Raw genomic sequence first — 17,780 nt, forward strand, 5'->3', positions numbered from 1 at the left:
TCTATCGCTCGCCTTCCCTTCCCCATCACCCCAATCCTTAATAGCGTCCGTCCTCCCCTTTCCCCATCTCCCTTATTAACATTTATAATAAACTGGTCGGACCAACATTTGAACCGCTGTTTCTTAATCTCACGCCGGGCATACATATTTCAAAGAACCTCCTCTCCCTCCTATAAATTGGAGCGAGACAAGGGGTCCCACTGCTGGCAGGAAGCTCTGGGTGCGTGGCCAAGGCCCGGGGCTGAGCTATGCTGTGCTGCAAAGGGCGTTTGCTGGTGGCTGCACTGTGCTGGCAGAACCCAATGCACGTCCTCAGCACGTGCCCTTCACATCGAGGCATCGCTAGCTGTTCATGTAACACCTTCTTTCTTTGAACCATTCATTTAGTCTCCTAAATTCTCTCCTGCCTCCTAAATTCTTGCACTGGGGAGCTGTGCTCACAGCCTGCTGGGTGCCTGCAGTGCTTGGGGTCCACCTTCCATCCTGCCCTGTCCCCCTGCAACTGTTTCTGCATGAGCTCTGGTAGCATCTAAGCACTTGGAATAGCTCATACTATTTATAGGGCCATAATTCTAATTATCTTGAGGCTGTTTTCTGCCAGGTAGGCACATTAGCAGGTTGCCTATTCCTACAGCAGTTACTACAGCAGGAAATGGCTCTTAATATCTGGAGTGTGTCTCAAAAATTGTTCTGACATAAGACGTCTTTCAATTACAGCTACAACTCTTTGTTCTAACAGCTCACTGTCTTTATTACAAAATGATAATCACAGTGCTTTTAATGAGGATGGCAGTCTGTCCATACACTTCAGCGTTTCAGACCTTGGAAGAGCTGCGTGAGTCAGGCAGAAGGCAAACAGACCTCACACTGCACTACAACATCATACGTGACTGCTCTACATGGGATATGCCACACCAAATGCTTAAGCAGAAAGCAGTTGCACAGAGCCATCAGCAATCACAGAGTGCCATTAGGATGCTCGTGCATTCCTCTGTAGCGCTCTGAGGAATGCCCAAATCTCCTTCCTGCAAACAGCCCTCGAGAAGCAGAGGGAACACAAACTCCCTGCTTCCTCTGCTCCAACAAACAGCGGTTTTCTGTTCAGCTCTTTTCCCAGATGTTACAAATCCCACCTTTTGGCTTTTCAAATCAAATTCCCCCCTTTTTTTTTTACCTCTAAGGAAAGCCATTTGAAATGCACTTAGCAACCACTGGAGCCTGTTTTTAGCTTCTATCGGGGTATAAATGTACCAAATGTAATAATCTCACGCTTGCAGCCTTTCTTCCTTCTTCCCAGACGGGTGAAATTACTGCCACTGAATAGGAGGGAGAGAAACCCCACATCTCAGCTCTGCCCAGAGCTCAAACATTCTCTCTTGGTCTCTCCATATCTCAGCTTGTCAACGCTCACCCTTAGCAGTGTGGTTATGGAGGGGCAGCCCCAGACAGTGAACGTGTTGAACGAGGTCAACACAGTGCATGTCCTATAGGTTCTTCTCTGACCATGGGACTTACGAAGGATGTCTGTAGGACAGAGAACTCAGGGCAATGTGGAAAGAGGTGGTAAACAGCTCTACAGTATCAAGAACAGTGGAGAATAAGGGGGCTGTTCAGTAGATGAAGTGACTTCACCCTGAGACAGCAGAGCTCCGGCGATGCGCTCTGATGCACAGATTGAACTGGTGATGTTAGGGCTGCCTGCCAGGCTGCAAACACGGCGGGTGCTGCAAAGAAGGGAAGGCTGATAAAGTCAAATAGGGACTGTTCTGTGCTGTGTGTTTCCGACCATTTGTTCGTCCAACGGCAGAAGTGATGGGGCTCCCATTACTCCCTTTGGAGACCAAGTGAACTCCTGTGCCGGATCAGAAATAGGCTTTAAATAATTCATTGAATAAAGTCTAGGATCTCTGTAAATGTCTGTCTGATTCTCCCTGCTCTCTGTTAGTCCTGGCTTTCCTTCCAGTCCACAGAGCACAGTGCATTCCTCCTAGCATCCCATCTACGTGGGTTCCTTCGCTCACAGACCATCACATTTCTTTGAACAACAGTTGAAATTTTCCTTTTTCTGTTGAACGAAGGAATTATTTTCCCTGCTAAGATTTTGGTTTCCTCATCTGAGTGCACTTCACCCCTCATCTGAAAGGGCACGTGGACATTAACTTACTCCTCATTGAACCCACCTTACATTGCAAAGTGAGTGTGTTAAAGCCTATTGCATGGCACTGTAAGCATCCAGAATCAAGGTCTGTTCCCATCTGTATCCATGCAGTCATGCTGACTAAAAGTCAGCCTGTAGAGCTTAAAGATATATGCTTTTAATCCTATGCATTTTGTAAGGCTAATAAGCCACTCGGAGACTCGAGGGCACACAGCCTGATGTGGTAACATGGGATGGGGTAACAGAGGGAGGCAGAGCACGAGGTAGAGCTCTGAAGTGCAATTCTGGATGGGAGAAAAAGGCAGGGAACTTGTTAATGTGCCTTAATTCCAAGCACTCTTGCAGTCCTCATTACCAAAAGGGATGAATTTGTTTATGCTGTTTAGCTTCAGGCTGGAACAGAACGTAAGATATGTTTCCTTGTAGAGATGCATTCCCATTTTATGTGGTGGTCTGCAATTAAATCATAAAGGATATTATTTAATCAGTGAGAAAAAGAAAGAAGGAATAAACGGGTATCCAATGAACCCGAGGCTGCCATGTGTGACACACGAGGTCCCCTGGGAACCTAAGAGCCATCCAAAGAACATCAGGCTCCTGTTCTGCACAGCACAGAGATGCAGGTTTCAACACCAGGGACAGATGGGCATTGCTGCATGGCTTCCCGCGGGCGATCCATGCAGAACAACCACTCGGCTGTCTGTTTCCATCACAGTTCTGTTGTGCTGTGTCAGCTGAGGTGAGGTCAGGGGTGGGTTACAAGAGGGTAAGCAGCAGTACAAGGCAGCTTCCTTTAGGCATCTACCAAACCTTGTGTGAGCTCATTTTCTCTGCTGGATGGGATGGTTCCTCTGGGATGCTGTGCTGAATTTGCAAGTCATTAGTTGTTACAAGCTTTTTTACTTTCTCTTTATTATCGAGATTAAAACCAAAGAGGCACATGAAGTGATGAATAATGAAGCCCTGGTGGTGGTACCTCCTAGAATGCTTCTTGTTCTGCGGCTGCAGCAGACTTGATTTTTCTTTTGACAATAATTCTCTTTGTAATACAGCCTTACCGACGCGTGTGTGTGGATCATAGTGTTCCTAGGGTGTGTATGTACAGGAGAAAGAGAAGCTGGAGTGAAACCCAGAGCCCCTTAAGTAACAAAACAAAAACAGCAACACAAAAGTGGAATTGTGTTGCAGCTCATTTCAGCCTCACTGAAATTTCCATCGTGCAGACATTTAAATGTTGTAGTTACTGTGGCACATCTCATTTTACTTTATTCCCTGGTGGATGTTTCCCTGAGAATTTGGCACAGATGCTGAACAATAAAGCCTGTTGCAAATTGCTTTCCAACTGCTACGTAATTACAGCAGATTTTATGCTAAATGTAAAGAATGTACTGCTGTTTCTTAATACAGGGAACATCTTTTCTTATCTGGTGCTTTAATACTGTCTCATTTATCTTATTTTCCAGCTGAAGGATAACTTGCAGTCGTTCACACCCAGGCTGAGCTGCTGGCACTGTGTTCTTCCCCAGGATCTGCACGTTACGACATCAGCTGGAAGTTCAGAGCCTTTGTGTATTTAGTAAGTCACTTTAAATATTTAATATGACTACACTGAGGTCACAGGGTGTGTTTCTATCTGTACTTGCCAGCAAATCGGACAGAATAATTAGTTCCAGCAGGCTTCAAGGATTAACTCTCCATTTTGTCACATTTGTCAGTGTTTACTAACATGACCGGTGACATTATAATCTCTCATATGAAGGGAAAGTAAATACAGCCCTCCTCAGCTCCTCGGGGGAGTTTCTCTCATTGCCTGCATGCATCTGGGGATGTGTCCGTGGTCCCACTGCACTGCAGGGCGGGTAGGCAGGGAGAGGCCATCAGCAGAGCATGGCAACACGGGGCCTTCTCACAACCCTGGAAATTCAGTACCAAGAGGTTTGGGATGCTCATGGAGGCCCCACAGCCAGCGGGAGCATGGGGAGCCCATCCTGGCCCTGGCAGAGCCCACCAGCCCTGCTGTCACCGCCAAGCTCTGTGTGTTGGCTGTGATCAGCTCAGTGCCACCGCAGGGACTGAAGGAGCTGGGAGGGCTCTGGGGGGCATGCAAGGAAGCGCCTGCAACTGTGCATAGGCTGACCTGTTGATCTCAGCAAGGGAAGAGCAACATGAGCAAGCTCTGGGATGCGCTGCTGGATGGAACTCCTTCTTCAGGGCCTGCTAGTCAAAGTCTCCTTCCATTTGTACCACTCCTGCAGTGAGCATCTATGTTTTGGCACAGCAGAGATGACACGGGGTTACTGAGCCTGCAAAGGGCCAGGGAGGGTGCTGCTGGTTCTTGCTCTGCGGACAGCTGTGTAGTCGAGTTTCCTCATGCCACCTTCAGAACAAACATTGTCTGTCAGTTTCCTCCTGCCACGGGCAGTTACAGAGAGCACAGCCCCCGGGCTGGGGAGAGGACGAGGAGCATTACAGATTGGTGCACTCGTTGCTTTAGGGCAGTGGAACGTGATGACATAAGAAACTGTTCTGAAAAGATAATGAGCAGTGCTGCTGCTGTGCTCGGGGTTGGTTGGCAAAGTCAGGGCTGGGTGCTCAGCCTGGAGAGCAGCCCTGTGTCTGTGGGATGGAGGAAAGCATCAGGCTGCTGTAGCCCCATCCTGCACCCAGCAGCAGCAGAGGGCACCAGCAGCAAGGCTGTGAGCCTGCTCCTTCACCCTCGCAATGGGCAAGGGTTTGGGGCAGCGAGCATCTGCACTGGCAAGTTCACACCTGGGATCTATTGCAAGCATGGCACTGGAATGTGTTTTAAAAACGTGTCAGTTATTAGAATCTAAAAATTGATCTGAGCCCACGTGGGGAGCAAGTGCAAAAAATCAGGGTAACAGTGGTTAAATGTACTGCCTGAGAGTGGGGGTGCTGCATTACAGACCATCATGGTGGAAAAAATAGAATGAAAGTCAACCTCAACATCTAGGAATCCGCATTTGTCAGCTGCATTGGGGAGCGGATAACCCAGTTCAAAGATGTTTTCCGAGAGAAGGTGGAAGTGTGAAATGAAATATTTATTTTTGCAAAGGAGGAAAACAGGCATGGAGAGGCCATCAGTGTATCTGTATGAAAAGACGTTCACGGTTCTCAAAAGAGTAAGGAAAAAAAAAAAGGAAAACAAACTTAAACAAATAAGCCTGGCTGGTAAACCAGAATCTGATGTTTAATTCTGTGCAATTACTTTGACATGTAGTGCTATAATGGAGAAAGATTATAAGAATATGAAAAAGTGGAAGTAGTCAAGGGTAAAATTAGCAGAGCATTCAGGCGTTTCTGTGTGCAGAAGTGCTAAAACCTGAAGCTGAACATTGGAAAATGGAACTTCAATAGGTCTATAAACGCCATTGATTCAGGTCATTGAGAGAACTCTGAGGAGCTGGAAAATCCCTGGGCAGGGCCTTGGAGGAATCCCATTGCCATCTGGAAACTTAACAGGGAACTCTCCTAGGGGCAATGGAGCTGTGCTGGGAGCACTGGGATGCATGAGGCTGCTCTGGGGGCACAGGGCACTCGTGGCAGAGGGGTAGGATGGGGGTGGGGGGCACTGGGGGCGCACATTCCCTCTGTGTGTCATGATGGAAAGCAAATAACCACGTGGCTCTGGAGACAACAGAAACCCCATCCAGACGCATTCTGACTTGAATAACACTGCCGAATGGTTGAAATGTGCAATTTAACATATGGCTAATAAACTACTAATTAAAACAAATAGGAAACAGTCAACTAATCAGATCTCCTTGTCGCCATATGGCAAAAATCCCTGGCAGCCTCAGACAGGAGTCACCCAGCCAGGATACCGACTGGGGCGCAGTGACTCACCAGGGATGGGGACTCACCAGGCACTCACCCACATCCAATGGCCACAGGACCCTGAGCCCGGAGCTCACCAGCAGGCCGGGGGGGAATGATGCTGAGCAGGAGAGGGATGTGTCTGAGGAAGAGCCTGGCAGCAATTCATAGGCCAGGGTTCGCCTGCTCGATGTTCCAGTTGAGAAATGCTGCGTGCTAATGCTTGTGGCAGGGAAGCAGCCGGGCTGGGGGGAATTTACAAGCAGCAAAAAGCCTCCGAGTGATTCAGCAGGAATCAGCTCTGCTCCACGCACAGCCTCAGTAACACGTTCGCAAGAGAGGCATCAGCTCTAGAGCTGAGAGGGAACATAAGCCTCAGTGGCCCATTACATCTCTGGCACTGCTGACAGTGGTGCAGTTATCGTGGTGACGTCGCGATACAGGTTTGTAATACAAAGAACAGTACATAGGGACACTGTGTAGTGCTTTGCGTTCTGTAAGTGATGGCAGACTGTCCTATGGGGAGGGGAAGTTGGTTAATGAAGCTACATCCTAGCTAATTACGTGCATCAAGAACAAAACAGGATGTTTGCTCTGTCTCTTTCATTAACTTCCTCCATCGGTGTAGCTGCAGCAGCTGGATGACTCAGTCCTCAGCAGCAAGCTGAGACACAGAGACGCTGTGGTCACGGAGCTCAGGAGCAAAAGGGCACCTGGAACCCACACCCCAACTACAGGTCTGTACTCAGCAGATCATTTCCCTGCATGTTTGTACCCCAGAAATTCAATTTGAAAGCATTTGCAGCAGATGAGCTTTAAATTGCCGTGATAAAAGGTGGTATAGATAGTAAATCCTCCTATGAGTCATGGAAGCTGTGTGTCCCTCTGCACATTTAGGCGTTCCTATAGAAGATATCTTTTATCCTCTCTTGAATAATGCTTTTTGTTTCGTAAGTGGGATTGTCATCCATAAAGCAGCTAAATTGGGACTTTGTTCCCACCCCTTTTACCTTTGTCTTGGTTCAGATTTAAGTCATGTCACAAAGGACGTAAATGCAATGTAAAACTCAGCATTAGCAGATCACAGCCACTGTTGCAGACAGCAAATAGGGCACAAGGCTTGTGACAGAAATACTGCCAAATATAACAAAAGTGACTTTACCACAAGAAAGCTGAGCTGAATCCATCAAGACCTTCAGTGTCCCAATCACCATCCAGCAAAGCATTTAAGCACCCGTGTTACTGTAAGCCCCGTCTCAATCAATGCTGACTTGCTTTGCTGGATCAGGAACACATTTCAGTATATATAGCACAGAAGTCAGTCGGTGTGCCCCTGGATTTCATCTGCACAGTGGGTTACTGCCTCTTAAACCACCTCCTCTTGAATTCTCAGGCTTTTGGAGCAGAGAATTGCTATTTTAGTGGCTGTTGGTAGCTCCCCTTGCAGCCTGCTACCGAGCAAGCCAAGGCACCCAATAAAAAGCAGCAGTGAAAGAGGTTACAGAACTTGATAGAAGACACTCATATTGTTCAAAACTAAGTGAATCAGCTGTGAGCTGTGCTCTGCAGAAGGGTTTTTGCCTCTTGCCAATGAGCAGCCAACTCTAGGGATGAGCATAATGTTCCCTCCTTAAAAGCTGCTAATGGATCCCTGGCCTGCTGTGTCCCATCCTGCACTCATTTACCAGCGTTCTGCCTTGCTTCTCCCACGGGGCACTTCGGTGCCCAAAGTCTTGCAGAAATGAACAACTTTCTTTTATATGCAGCTGTAAATTATACCACTGAGTGATGGAGGAAAGGGAAAACTCGTCCTCCCTCTCCTGTCCGGAGCTCAGGGCCCTGTGGTGCTCCCACAGAGCCACCCGGTGTCTGAAAGGACAGCAGTGTGACCCACACTGCTCAAGTGTTGCATTGGGAACATCCTCATGCCCTGCATGGAGCCATAACCCTCCTCCCCCCAGCCTGCATCTCCAGCCTCACCTTCTGCTGCAGGGCTTTGCTTCCCCCTGCCCTGCTCTTTAAGGGATCCCATACACATTATTTTCTCAGCAGGGTTCAGAGCTCTTCCAATCAGCCCCCTGAGATTAATTAGAGACCAATGAAGATTCAGTCATTTAGAAGTCATTACAGACAGAGTCCTCAGCTGGGGTCTAAGCACCTCTTGCTTCGACCTGCCCCGAAATGCTGATAATTGGGACTATCTGGGCAATGTCCGTGGTGCTGAGGGTGATTGAGCTCCTTGGGTTTGTAGCTAAGCCTCGGGAAGACTTGCAACCAGCGTTAAACTGTTTGGTGCATCGCTTCCTCTCCTGTTCAGCTTCAGGAGGAGCCTGGCTGAGGGCTCGGGGCTCCGCTGACGCATCTGCTTTGTGTTCCGACCATATGAGAAGCAGCTGTGAGTGCAAACGCGTTGGTGAACGTGAGCACACGTGGCCACAGGACTCCACATTCATCTGGTGCTCTGCTGCAAGCACCGCTGTGCTCTGAGGCTTGAAGGGAAGGTTTGAAGGATGGCAGTGAGGTCATTTTTTTCAGATATTCACAGACTGCTCTTCAATGTTTGATGAGATGCATGGGGCTCTTGGTGGAAAATGATGGTGGAGTTTTTAAAGGGTTATTTTTTTATATATATATACATTTTGCTTCAGTTTTTATTTATTCCAGACTCACGGGGAATGTGGAGAGCTGCTCTTGGCTTTGTGAGAGCCTGCCTCCAGCAGAGCAGGGCTGCGTGGTTGGGCGCAGTCCTCGCTGTGCTCCCTGCCCACCCCATCCCAGGGCAGCAGCAGCACGGGGCAGTGGGCAGCACTGAGCTGCACAGCCCTGGGAAACTCCTCTGCCCGCGGCTCTCTGGGTTTCTTTCCTTATCCCTCTGTTTTATTCCAGTCAGCAAACACCGCTTTTGCACAAAGTGGCATTCATTGCAGAGTCTTAACCTGATCCCCGCTGGGCTCCAAATTGACAAACCTCTACCTGACTATTAGCGAGGTACATAATATAGCAGCTAAATATAGAACTGACAAAGGCTCTCCCTGAAATAGGAGCAGCATGGGGATAAAATCAATGTCATTTCTCACACAGTTCCTTGACAGGCATTTGCTGGAAGAGTCTTATCTGCACCTGTCAGTGATTCTCAGATCCTCGAGTCCTGGTTCGAAGCACAGAGCCCTCAGTGCCCAACACAGAGAACAACCAAATCCCTGCTCTGAATGTCCCTGGGAAGGAACCCTCCCTGCCTCCCTGCAGGGCTTTGTCTGCATTCCCCCACCTGAGACTGCAGTTGCAGTGGTGCGGTTCGGGTTGGTTTTAGTTCTTAAATGATGCTGTTTCCTTGTGTACTTGTTTGTAAAGCTATTTGCTGCTGTCTGGTGAGGCGCAGCATCCTCTTGGCATTTCAGAAGAGGTGGGCTGGATGAATTATGCATTTTAGAAGTGTGTGACATTATGATGGAGCTTCGGCAGAGTACATTTAAACATTAAAAAAAATGGGATGAATCAGTTTAAACTCATCTTAGCTTTATCATATATCAGATAAAATGACTGATATAAAGGCTGAAAAGGGAGAAAAAAGCTCATCTCGAACCATTTCTAAATCAGACTCCAAAACCACACCAAATATGAAAGAGGGTTTATTTTCAGATCTTCTAATACCAAGAGGATTAGGGAAAATTGATGAAAATACAGGGTTAAGCCCCTCTTTGGTTAGGAAAGTGCTACAGCCATTGGAAATGGGCTGATTTACATCCCTGAAAGCCACGGTGGAGACGTGCTTTGTTCCAGGGCAGCGCAGTGCTGTGCCATCCCAGCTGGGTGCCGGGCAGTGCTGCCTTGCTGGGCTCCTGCTGGGGGCTGCAGTTGGGCTGGAGCCCTCCTGTCCGTCCTTTCATTTCGATTTCCCATGACACTGAGATATCAAAGCTCTTGTCAAAGCACTCCATCATCTCAACCGCGCTGTCCGCGCAGATGAGAAATGGCAGCTCTGACACGTCGTGCTGCACGCAGCCAGCAGGGCTCCTGTGCTCACCCTGCCTTCCCCTGTGCTGCTTCAGAGTCCATCCGAATACCAGTGCCATGCCCTCTGCTTTTTCCTATCTGCACCACCGAGGTCTTCCTAGCATGAATCCAAACTCGAAATCCTTTTCATAGCAATAGGCTTTATTGCAGAAATAACACAGATGCTGCAGCAAGTGCTGAAACATGTGCTTTCTTTTTCCCACACAATTAATGTGGCTGTTCTGCTTTACCAAAATCCCCTGAAAGGCTCTCTTAAAGCTCCGTGATAAGAGATAAAGCCAAAGGTCTGACCCCTTGCAGTCATTAGGATGTGAGGGGATCTGAGAGCAGCACTGCTGTGTGCTGCAGAATCCCATCGCATGTCCTGCCACTCACTGTGACAAATGCAAAGTGCTTCTGAAAAGAGAGCCCCTGAGCAGGCAGTGATGGAAAACCGACCACCAAGGACAGTCCTCCCTTAACTCAAAAGAATTATAACCTTTTCTAAATCTGCATCGTGTGATCTTGGCCATCAATTCCTGCTCTTGATAGAACTGTATGATTTATTTCTGAAAAGAAAGCCCAATCTTTACCCACAACCCAGTGTTGTGATGCTGAATTCCAGAGGTTATTTGGGTGAAGATGTATCCATTGATCAGCTCTTAATAATTTGTCACTTTGATTCAGAAGCCCTCAGACCCCACCTCTCTTCCATCTCCCCTTAAGGCCAATGGGAATTTCATGCTAAATACCCACTCCTCACCCATTGCTCTCTACCATTCATTACGGATGCACTTTTTAAGAGCAACCCAGTCAGATTTAAACTTCTGTAACTGCATTCGGGCAAGCTAAGTTTCCTTGCAATTTCAATTGGATGTGGTACTACTCATTAGGTGAAGTCCTAATAAGACAAGGGGGAATGGTCATAAACTGAGACAGGGGAGGTTTAGGTTGGATGTTAGGAGGAAGGTTTTCACCCGGAGGGTGGTGACGCACTGAACAGGTTGCCCAAGGAGGCTGTGGATGCCCCATCCCTGCAGGCATTCAAGGCCAGGCTGGATGTGGCTCTGGGCAGCCTGGGCTGCTGGTTGGCGACCCTGCACATAGCAGGGGGTTGGAACTGATGAGCATTGTGGGCCTTTGCAACCCAGGCCATTCTGTGACTATGATTTTAATCTGCTGTACCACATTGCTTTGCAACAACTGCTGCTATTGATCCCCTGGGTCAGGACCCATCCTCCTATATGTCTGCCATTTGGAAAGTGGTGGTGGTTCTTTTTCCAAGGAATATTACTGAATATTTAATAACAGTGATGCTAACAGACTCTGCAATTTCCACAACTGGCACTTGGCAGAGTAGATCATAAACTCCGAGTTCAGCTACTGAAGTATGAAAATTTTAGAGAGACTTTGCATTACAGAGTAGAAAAGTGGGGTAATCTGATTCCTATGAAATAATGCATTGCATCCACATACTGCAGCTGCTAAAAGCATTTTATCATAATTAACGTAACCACACTGATTATCAAAGGATGTTTGTGTAATGATTGATTTGTCACTTGTGAAGCCGCACAGGACATCAGAGCACCAATTACACCCATTTACTGTAACAGGAGATGCTTTCAAGTGAATCTGTTCCTTAGGGGGGATCTGGGGCTCTGCTTCTCTTTCTTTGCTCTCCAGCTCCCCCAGAATCACTTTTATTTCATTAAACAGAATGAGGAGAGCTGCTGCTAATAACAGGTTTGAATGAAGGAACATTGCAGCCAGAGATGCTTCACATCTGAGCAGGAAACAAAATCTTTCTTTCTTCCCATTGGAGTGGAGAAAGAGAGACAGCAAATTGCACTGGGACGGGAGCAGGACCTCCAGGACAGGTTTGGAGTCCCCGGGCAGCATTCCACTCCCACTTTCTGTTATTAACTTTCCTATTTTCGGCCGAATTTCCAGGTTTTCCCAAGCCATCTCTCAGCCATTCACCATTTCTGTGAGCCAGGGGAGCCGCTGGCTTTCTGTTGGGTTGCCATGGAAACCCCCACTGCCTCCCTGGGCTACAGAGATGGGATGGCAGAGTGCAGGGCGAGGGAAGGAGATGTGCAGGGGCTGAAAGGCGAAGGCATGGGAGCACCATTGAGTTTGTACCCTCAGCTCGCAGCAGGGAACCTGGTTTTCCCTGGAATGATTTGCACAGTTCAGAACGTGGCCTCAGAACCGTGGAACGTGGCACAGCATTGCACAGGGAGTAAGGGAAAAAGGACAAACGTTATCCCCCATCATCTCCTATGCCCCCTCCAAGTGTGTATTGGATGTTCCCGACAGCCGGAGCAGGGCTGGCACAAGCCAGCAGGAGCCTTTCTGCTTTCCTCCAAGACCGTGGTGTTGAGTCATCTGAGCTGGTGCCATCCTTCAGACCACTTGTGGATAAGCTCTCGGCTCTCTGCTGTCTGTGCACCAGCTTAAATGAAGCTTCACGTCTGCCTCTTTCATTTTAGGCAGAGGGAAAAGCACCACCGTGGGCTTCACAGGGGCAGTGCTGAGAGCAGAGCAGAGCTGAAGGAGGGCTCTGAGATGAGAAGCCCCTCGGCATTCAAACTGGACCCAGAAGCCAGTGGCTGATTGCCAGGGGTTCTGCCCATGGTGGGGGGGGAGGGGGTGGCAGTGCAAAAAGGACTGCAGCACCCCAACAGCCCGAGCCCTGCTGCCTGCATTGCTCCAAGCAGCTGCAGCCCCATGAGCCCCTGTGCTCTCCAATCATCCCTTATCCTGCTCTGATCTCTTCTGGTGTTGCATTTTCCCCATCACCGGGTTTGCCTCTCAGCTGGGAACCTGAAATTGCATGCTCAACTGTAGGGTTCAATTTGCCTTTCATGCCTCCTGCAAATCTTGTTAAGCCCTGTTGTATTAAATGGGAGAAGCATGCAGTTAGGTTTGTGGCTTTCAAAATGCATTAGACTTCTTTTCAAGTATGCAAAGTGTAAATGGATTTTATGCTCTGGGAATGTAGCAGTGTGTTTACAATTTTGGTTAGATAAAAGGATGCTGAGATGGCCTTTAACATTGATTTGGTGTTACATATTTCTCAGCTCTAATATAGCCTTAGAGGTTCTTTTAGCATTTTAGTTTACAAAATACATCAGAAAATGAGCTTTATTTTATTTATCGGTCAGTAATGCGCTTTCCTTTCTGTTCCTCCTCAGTGTGGTTGGCCCTGAGAGCAGCAGCCTGGATCATCTCATTAGGTCAGGCTTTCTTCTTGCCAGGTCTCTCCTGTGGGATAGTTTGAAACACAAGAGAAAACCGAGTCCCACTCAGAGCAAGCAGTTTAGCCAGCCACGAGAACGACCTGTTAGAGCTCAGCCCTTCTCAACCTGAAAGTAAAGCCTTCTGCCTCCTGCACATTAGGCACCAGGGAAGGCTGGGCTGTCTCTCCAGGTTGGTCGCATCACTTTGGTACAGATGCTGGCAGCTCACTTCATCTTCCCGTGCTGCAGTAACCTCTGCTGTAAAAACAGAGGCTTAATGGCATTTATTCATCTCGCAGAGGTAGCTGTAAGGTTGTGGTTTTTTATAGAAGCTCATAAATAAACAGCGTTTTTACAATGAAAGCGCTGTGCTTAACCATGTGCTGAGATGGAGGCAGAGGTGCAGGACGGCTCCTCGCTTTGCAGCGGGGCCACAGAACCAGGCCTGGACTTGTTGGCTTTTTCAAGCACCTTCATTACGGAGATCTAAATTTAATTCCACTTAGGATTACTTTGAGAGTGATGCCAAGTCCTATATTACTTGACCTACTTCCAAACTATATGGAAAGATGCATCGGCCAAACTGACCTTCTTTTTGGCAGCTCACACCTGAGATGTCGGCGCAGGAAACCTGGCATTGCTTTTACAACACGGAGAGGGGCTGGGGCAGGCAGCAGGATCCCACCAACCAACACATGGCCATGCTGTGCTGGAGGGGCAGGGCCATGCTGTCTGCTCTGTCACCCATGGATCTGATGGAGATCGGGTGCTGTTTTATTCTGGTATGGCACAGAGATGGAATGAAGGAGCGCAGTGAGTGCTGCTTGGTGTGCTGTTGGTGCTTAGGGGAGGTTGCTTGAAGCAAAGCGTCCAGGCACCCTGCTGTATCTGAAGAAAAAGCAATTTTCCTGAATTTTTATCTTTTTTTTTCCCCCAAAAATATTAATAGAATGTGCCATTCTGTCACAGCAAAGGACATTTTGACCTCCTGTTTGTAACTCGTCCTCTCAGGCCAAATCTCAAATCCTTTTTCTGTGTCTGAAGCACAAGGAACCAGCTCAGCTGATCAGCCCAATCAGAGGGGAAAATATTCAATCTGAAGCAGCTCTCAGCTTTTCCAGCCAGGAAATATATCCATGTTTTATTCATAGAAGAAAAACAGTCAACATCCTGCGGTTCCCTGCACACAGCACGAGCCTATAAATAGCCACGTGGTGACAGCAGCCGAGGGCTCCGAGGATCCCATCCCACTGGTGGCTGCAGCACCAGCCCCACGCTGCCCAGTGCTGCTCTGCCCAATGCTGCTCTGCCTGGTACTGCTTTGCCCAATGCTGCTCTGCCCAGTGCTGCTTTGCCCAATGCTTCTCTGCTCAATGCTGCTCTGCCCAATGCTCCTCTGCCCAGTGCTGCTCTGCCCAATGCTGCTTTGTCCAATGCTTCTCTGCTCACTGCTGCTCTGCTCAGTGCTGCTTTGCCCAATGCTTCTCTGCCCAATGCTGCTCTGCCCAATGCTTCTCTGCTCAGTGCTGCTATGCCCAATGCTCCTCTGCCCAATGCTCCTCTGCCTGGTGCTGCTCTGCCCAATGCTGCTCTGCCCAATGCTTCTCTGCCCAATGCTGCTTTGCCCAATGTTTCTCTGCTCAATGCTGCTCTGCCCAATGCTCCTCTGCCCAATGCTGCTTTGCCCAATGCTTCTCTGCTCAATGCTGCTCTGCCCAATGCTGCTCTGCCCAATGCTTCTCTGCCCAATGCTGCTTTGCCCAATGCTGCTCTGCCCAATGCTTCTCTGCCCAATGCTGCTTTGCCCAATGCTTCTCTGCCCAATGCTGCTCTGCCCAATGCTTCTCTGCTCAGTGCTGCTATGCCCAATGCTTCTCTGCCCAATGCTGCTCTGCCCAGTGCTGCTCTGCCCAATGCTGCTTTGCCCAATGTTTCTCTGCTCAATGCTGCTCTGCCCAATGCTTCTCTGCCCAATGCTGCTCTGCCCAATGCTTCTCTGCTCAGTGCTGCTCTGCTCAGTGCTGCTTTGCCCAATGCTCCTCTGCCCAGTGCTGCTCTGCCCAATGCTGCTCTGCCCAATGTTGCTCTGCCCAGCACTGCTCTGCCCAATGCTGCTCTGCCCAATGCTGCTCTGCCCAATGCTGCTCTGCCCGGTGCTGCTCTGCCCAATGCTGCTCTGCCCAATGCTGCTCTGCCCGGTGCCACTCAGTGCTCATTCTCTCTGCAGCCACCCAGGCTGGATCCTAAGGAAATGTCAACTTTGGCAACACAGCTGTAATCATTTACTCCAGACAGGGACAGAGAGATCTGCCTGGGGTTTCTTGATCATATTTTAGCATTGCTTGAGCCCTGCAGGCATAGCTGGCGTAACAAATTAATTGTGCATCTGTGTGATTTATGTACCTGTGTTGATGTATATCCTCGCTCTCCTTAGTTTTCAATACATTTATCATTCTCATGTGGTCATTCCTTCCCACTCTGCAATTCCTACTGATTTCCATTTTATTTTATTTTATTTATTTTTTGCTGTTTCTGAGTGATTCTCAGGAGCCTTTTCTGGGACGGAGGAGCACTCAGCCCTGTCCCTGTGCAAACAGTGCAGGATTCGGTACAGATCAGTGCCAGGGAGATCTTACGAAGTGCTTTTAATGCACTGTTTGATTTCAGCATGAATAAAACCAGAGCTCTGTTTTGTGTTCGTACTCTTGGGACCCGTCGTGAGTTTCTTCCCTGACTGTAATATTTACTGGACCAGAATATCGTAAGACTTCGGATTCTCTGGTAATGCAGTCAGCCAGGAGCCAAGTTACAATGCGAGGCAATGCAACGTCTGGCTGCAGACACACACAGCTCCTTGCAATGTGAAGGAACCCTATGAGCAATTGCATTGCTTGGTTGGTCTCCGGGTTCCCTGCACACCCTGCTGGGGTGAGGCCAAGTCTGCACCTGGGAGGACCACCCCAATGCTTTCCCTGCTGAACTCAGTGCACAGAGAGCAGGGCTGCTGCCAAGCAGAGCAATGAGAGCAAGGAGATGGGGTCTGGGCGGAGGTGCAGGTGCTGCTCTGCTGTGCTGTAATGTGCACTGAGTGCTGGGAAGGTGGCACAGGTTATTTTTAAATGTGGAGGAAGTTACGTAAGGTGGATCGTGCTGAGGGCTTATTTTGTGTGTCATGACTAGATTTCAAAAGAGTGGGACTTTTAATTACTTAAATTGAAACTTTCAGGTGACACTTAGGTGGAGAAAAAAAGTTGTGGGGTTTTGGGTTTTATGGTTACACCTTCTTTTTCTCCACAAAGCAAACAGCAGTGGGCTGCAAGGTTGCCCCGAGATAACACAGTTATTGCCCCAGCAGAAGCTCTGCAAAGCACGGTCCTATTGCACAATATCTTATACTTCACTGATAATGCAAGCATCTTCCAATCCCTGCTGCAGCAGCCAGCTCTACCGTGACCACTTTGCTTCCCTTGGAGAGTGCAGTGTCAGTGCCAGCACTGTGCTCCATCCAGCTCCTGGAGGGGGAGCGGCGGTGGCTCAGGCACTGTGCCAGGGAAGGGCTGAGCTGCAGAGCAGAGTGCAGCGGAGCACAGCCAGCACGGCACGCCTGGCAGCAGCTTGGGGATGAAGGCAGGAGGGTCCCAACACCTGCCAGAATGAAATACGTGCAAAGTGCTGTTGATTCGGGATGGAGAGCTGAGATGGCAACGGCGGTTCCACGGGCAGAGCTTTCATAAATACATGCGTCAATCAAAAAAAAAGAACAACTTTCCCATCTCCCAAAAAGAGATTTTAAGGCCAACGGAGAAACACACCTGAAAGCGTGATGAGATTTTGGTTTATCAGCGTGGCCTCACGGGGCGTGAGGGTTTTATTCAGAGGCGAGAACGAAGAAAGAAATCATCTTTCCTTAGGGGAAACTGTTAGGAAATGTGATAACCCGGGAGCTGCTGAGGCATTCAGAGACCCGTGGAGCTCTTCACGTCGCTCCCAACTCCCAGAGATGGCACTGAGTTCAGAGCTGTGGCCTCGAGTCAATGCACAGCACAGCAAAGAGCTTTTGCTCAGTGTGAGAGCGCTCTGTGTGCCTCACGTGCAGAGCAAGCTGGATGCCTGCTCAAATGGGAGTGGATTATGTAAAAATCATTAGCGTGCTGTGGGTTTTTGAGGCATATCCATTTTTTCTGGATGCCTTCTAGAGACGGGATTACAAATCTTTTAATGAGGATCTGCTTTACATCCTCTGGCCATTTTGAGATGTTTACGAGGAAGCGTTTCTTTTCTTTCATGCCAGAAGTGACACTGGAGGAAAACATATTTATACAGCAATAAACACATCAGCAGCTCCGCTTTTGTGTTCCCTATCTAATGCTGTAAAGCATCTTTGAGAACGCACAATGCACAAAGCAAGTTCTTTGTATCCCACCAGCCCATTGTTTCTCTTATTGACTGGAAGAGAGACAATAAAGAAGTGCATTTCAATTAGAGCCTCGGGAACTTCATTAGTGCTGGAGGTCACCCCCCAGCTCGGCTGGGCTTTGCTCACTGAGTGC

The 17,780-nt window shown here is 48.7% G+C and overlaps 1 protein-coding gene and 1 long non-coding RNA gene across 7 annotated transcripts in view; one reads left to right on the forward strand and one right to left on the reverse strand.

The window, feature by feature from the left end:
• Positions 1 to 17,780, reverse strand: part of KCND3 (potassium voltage-gated channel subfamily D member 3) — a 99,109-nt gene that overhangs the window by 59,197 nt on the left and 22,132 nt on the right. The gene's annotated exons all lie outside the window — the stretch shown is intronic.
• The window catches only part of LOC107055191, a 77,656-nt gene that overhangs the window by 41,504 nt on the left and 18,372 nt on the right, over positions 1 to 17,780 (forward strand). Inside the window, exon 4 of the long non-coding RNA XR_005841898.2 lies at positions 3,622 to 3,734. This is a non-coding gene — a long non-coding RNA (uncharacterized LOC107055191). The remainder of the gene's footprint in view (positions 1 to 3,621; positions 3,735 to 17,780) is intronic.

Source organism: Gallus gallus, chromosome 26 (assembly GCF_016699485.2).
Source record: "Gallus gallus isolate bGalGal1 chromosome 26, bGalGal1.mat.broiler.GRCg7b, whole genome shotgun sequence".
NCBI classification, from domain to species: Eukaryota; Metazoa; Chordata; class Aves; order Galliformes; family Phasianidae; genus Gallus; species Gallus gallus.